Below are 5,413 nucleotides of genomic sequence, written 5' to 3' on the forward strand. Positions count from 1 at the left end.
TTTGACCCATATCACTTACATAAAGGCAAATTAGGGGAGGAGATAGCCTCAGTCCCAATAGCTCCAAGTGACTTGGCTTCTCCCTTTCTCCATTTTCTGCCTTTGTTTATACAAACTCTTGTGTCTCTGGTGCTGGTAACACCAAGGTCATGGGTGTTTGGATCCCCTTACCAGCTAGTCACCAAAAAAAATACCCAAAACAAATTCTTGCATCTTTGTCTTCTAACTCTTCCACTGGCAGACACAGAGTGTCTAGGATGCATCCTTAGGTCCTCAAAACTGAGGGAGAGCTTCTTTATAGATAAAATTCCACAGGAGGATTCTGATTGGCTCTAGTTGAGTCACCTGCTCATCTTTAGGCCAATCACTGCGGCTACAGTGGGAAGGTTTCTATGATTGGCAGCCCCAGAAGGACCAAAAGGAGTACAGAACGTCAGATCTAAGAAACACAAAGCTAGGCAGACAAAAACAAGAGATGTCTTCTTCAACAGTGTACTGATTAAAACCAAGGCTTCTATAAAAACACAAATAACCTTATTTAAAAATAGACAAAGGACTTCAATAGACATTTCTCCAAAGAAATATGCATATGGACAATAAGCACATTGAAAACATGCTCAATATCATAAGTGAAATGCAAATCAAAATCACAATGAGATACCGTTTACAAAATTCAGATAACAATAGGTGTTGGCAAGGATGTAGAGAAATCAGAACCCTCATATACTGCTGGTAGAAGTGTAAAAAACTGCACAGCCACTTTGGAAAACAGTGTGATAGTTCCTCAAATGGTTCAACATAGAGTTACCACAGGCAGGCTCTGGGTAGCACCCGCTGTGTGCAGTTCTCCACCGTAAACAGCCGAGTCTTGCCGTTTTCCAGCCTCCTTCACCTCCTCAGGTGAGTGGTGGTTCTTGCCTGGGCCTGGGCCTGTGCCGGAGTGCTTCTGTCTCTGCCCTCTCTGCCCCAGCACTGTCTGCCTGGCTGATAAGGTAATGAGCCATCCTCTCCCCAGAGTCCCAAGGGTTGGGGGAAGAAGGTGGGATGAGGCCTGTGCTGAGAAAGGGACAGAAGGACCAAGCTACAATTCCAGAGTCCTCTACGTGCTCTCAAGAGCAAAGAAAATGAGTACATCTCTGATAATGGTAAAAAGAAAACTAAGAAACAGAATGAAAAGGAGTCACCTGTAGAACCAGTTAATACAGATGACTCTGCTCCTAAGAGTCCAACACCACCCCCACCTCCTTTTCCTGTTAGCTGGGGAATCCCCAAAGTCACTACACTTTCAAAACTTGAGCTTCTTGGTGAAACACATCATAATAAAATTGGTTTCCTAAAGAGATCACTTACTAGAAAAAGGATGTTCAGTCTGATGGCCAATTGCTGCAGCTGCTTCAAGCAGTGGAGGAGACTCTTATGATGGTGGGACTTGATAATGCTGGTAAAACGGCAACAGCAAAGGGAATCCAAGGAGAGTGCCCTGAAGATGTAGTTCCTATTGTTGGATTTTCCAAAATTGACCATAGGCAAGGAAAGTTTGAGGTCACCATCTTTGACTTGGGAGGTAGAAAAAGAGTTCAGGGAAACTGGAAGGATTACTACGCTGAGTCCTATGGGGTAATATTTGTTATGGATTCCAGTGATGAAGAGAGAATGGAAGAGACAAAAGAGACAATGTCAGAAGTGCTAAGACATCCTAGGATATTGGGAAAGCCTATACTGGTGGCTTCCAGTCAAGATGGTGGAACAGATGGTCCCCAGTGTCACTCTCTCCCACAAATCAATTGATTTACAACTATTTAAAAGCAATGACAGCCAAGCTGGGGCCACTAGAGTTCAGGGGAAGAGGAGGAGAGACCTACGGAGTTTATGAATGTGGGAGAAGCCATGATGAGAGAAAAAAAGGATTGCTCCCACCATTTCGAGGCCCAGCCACTTTAAGGCTGGAGCTGGTGAGCACACGGAACAAGAGCTGGCAAAAGCCACAGTTAAGCCCTTTGTATGAAGTTGCTTGGAGGCGGCGGGGGAGAAGAGGGCTTTGGTGGCCCCCAGGCCAGCAAGACCACTAACAGGGTTCCACATAGGAGTGAGAGGCCACAGACAACTGAAAAAAGGAGCCACTCAGAAGACAGTGAGTCATCGCAAGGGCAGGTGCATGGCCTGTCCCATGGGAAGTGTTTGGAGTGCAGGTGGTAGGGGAGATAGGCCACAGGGGCAACACTGGGGCACAGCATGGACAGCTGATCTGCCCTCCAGTCAGCACAGGACCACTCAGTGGACACTGGTCAGGAATACAGAACTACAGGAGGTGCAGTTTGCTGAAAAGACTCAGGACCAGACCAAAGTTTCCACAGAACCCAGGTGTACCAGACCTCACAAGACCTGGAAGTACATACAAGGTCAACAATTAAAACCTGAGCTTCACAAAAAGCCTTCCCTAGAGAATCAGCAGCAAAGCAGCAATTTAGCTTAACCATAGGGCACAAGTGCTGGACCCCACTGGAAGTTCCCCCATTTTAGAAGTAACCAAAGGACAACAAATTAGTTCCAGTGCAGAGTTTAAGTGGTGGGAGTAGCTAATAATCCAAAACAGAACTGAAAGAAAAAACAAAATGCCCACAGATAAGAGACAAAGTTTCATATTAACTAGTAAAGTTCTAACACCACCAAAGAACAACTATAAAACCTGGAAGGGCCAGAAGCCCACTGGGATCCCAAGCCAGAGCCATGGGCCTCAGCCACACACACCCCAACAACTGTACTGAGCCCAAAAACAACCACCAGGCTGCTGCCAGAAGCATCCTGGGCTCCTGAGCCAGGGCTGTGGGGATCAAGGGACTTGACCATGACCCCCCAACATCTGCACCCAGCCCAGCAACAACCAAGCTACTGCAAGAAGCACCCTGAGCTCCTGAGCTGGGGTGGTGAGGGGTTGAGGGCCTCAGCCACAACCCTCCAACATCCAAAACCAACCCTGTGAAGACTAACAAGCCACCACTGGAAGTACCCTGGGCTCCCAAGCCAGGGCAGACAGGGGGCTGAGGGCTTCAGCCACGTTCCCCTGACATCTGCATCCAGCCCAGCAATAACTGCACTGTCACTGGAAGCCGCCTGGTCTCTTCTGCCAGAATGAGGTAAGGGTGCCATGGACCTCGATCATGTCCCACCTCCTTCCTCCTCCTCCTACTCTATTTCTATTCCCCTTCCCTCCTCCCCCACCCCTGCAATTGCTCCACAACATCTTAGAATACAAAAAATAATAATATTAAAAAATATATTAATTAATTTATAAGACGGAGTTACCACAAACATGCTCCTGGTATATATACTCAGGAGAAATAAAAATACATGTCTGCACTAAAATTCGTACATGAATGCTCATAGCAGCATTGTACATAATAGCCAAAAGATGGAAAGAAACTTTTGATGAATGAATAAACAAAATGTGGTATATCCATATGTATTAGTCTATCTTCTGTCACTGATAACAGAATATCTGAAACTGAGTAATTTTCTTTTTTTCTTTTTTTTTGGGTAATTTATTTTTTAAAAAAAGAATTTTTTTTTTTACAGTTTTGGAGACTGGTAAGTCTGAGGTCCAGGAAGCACATCTGGTGAGGACCTTCTTCCTGATGGGGACTCTACAGTCTTGTGGCTATGCAGCGAATCATGAGAGTGGCTAAGATCACTTTTCCACATGCTCTCTTTCTCTCCTTACAAAGCCCCCAGTCTACTCTCTGATAACTCATTAAACCAGTAATCCATTAATCTATTCATTAGGACAGAGTCCTCATAATCCAATCACCTCCCAGAGGCTCACCTTTCAAATACCTTAGCCAGATTTCCCACCGTTAACACTGTTACAATGGGGATCAAGCTCCAACATGAGGTTGTGGGCACATTCAAACCACAGCAACACACAATGCAAAAATATTCAGCCAAAAAAGGAAAAAGTACTGATACCTGCTACAGCTCGAATGACCCTTGAAAATATTTTGGCAGTCACAAAAAAGACCATGTATTATACAATTCCATTTATATTAAATGCCCAGAATAGGTACGCCCATAGAGACACAGAGTAGATTAGTGGTTGGCTAGGGCTGGATGAGCAGAGAGGATTGAGGGTGATAACTAAATGGTACAGATCTCTTTTCTGGAGTGGTGAAAATGTTCTCAAATATATTGTAGTAATGGTTGCCCAACTCAGTGACTATGCTAAAAAAACCATTGAATGAACACTTCAGATAGATGAATTATATGGTATGTGATTATGTTCTAATAAATAAATAGCCAGGGCTGCTTCTGTATGTCCTGCTATGTCTCTGAAGGATGTGTAGAAATCTCCGCCTGAAGCTAGACCAATTCAATTCCAATCTTACTTCTACATCCTATTCATTAATTCCTTCCTCAATAGCAACATGGAAATGATAATCCCTACCTGGAAAGGTTGTTGCGATAAGAAATATACATTAGGACTTGCGATAAGAAATATACATTAGGATTAATAATGCACATTATCGAGGGCCGACCCAGTGGCGCACTCCGGGCGGCGCTGGGAGCCCAGCGACGCTCCCTCCGCGGGTTCGGATCCTATATAGGAATGGCCAGTGTGCTCACTGGCTGAGCGCGGTGCAGGCGACACCACACCAAGGGTTGCGAAAAAGACAAAAAAAGAAATAATAATAATAATGCACGTTATCGATATAGTAGAAGCTCCGTAAACACTATTGTGCGTGTGTACAGCAATGCAGGTGTACCAGGTTTCTTCAGAAAGTTCATGGAAAGATAGCATATTCCCTGTCTCCTTCTCTTTTAGCAATTGCGGGGGTAAGCGGATCATACCCTTGATTTTGGTATTAGCACCATGCTCCAACCAGGGCAGCTAACTGGCCAGCCCCATATTCTCTTTTAGTTCCATTTCTATACGAGCTCTGTGAAGCACCCTCATATGCACGTAAACACGGGACGGGGCCTTTGGGGACTTTCTCAGAGAACGGGATCTGGAGGGCTAACCGTATCCCTGGTTTCGGCCTTCGTCCTCCTTGTCTCTCAGGCTCTAGAGACTACGACTAGGGGAGACTCACTACTAGGGTAGTGAGGTAGCAGCGCAACCCGAGTACCCTGGAGTCAAGGAAAAGCCCCGCACCGGAGGGAAGCCGAGCCGAAGGGCGTGGCGAGGGCGCCCTACCCGACAGGGGCGTTGCTACGTAACGGTGCGGGCCGGGCAACCAGCCGAACCGGCTGCGGCTGACAGACGCGCAACCGCGGCCCACACCACCCTGCGCAGAGAACAATACGCTCACGCCGAGGCGCGGGGCCTCGCGGGGCCGCGCCCGGGGGCGGGCCCGACCGGGGCCTGTCGGGAAACGTAGTGTCAGAAGCCCCGCCCGCGCCGCCCAGTCCTCGGATAACT

Source organism: Galeopterus variegatus, unplaced genomic scaffold, assembly GCF_000696425.1.
Source record: "Galeopterus variegatus unplaced genomic scaffold, G_variegatus-3.0.2 Scaffold3624, whole genome shotgun sequence".
Taxonomy (NCBI): Eukaryota; Metazoa; Chordata; class Mammalia; order Dermoptera; family Cynocephalidae; genus Galeopterus; species Galeopterus variegatus.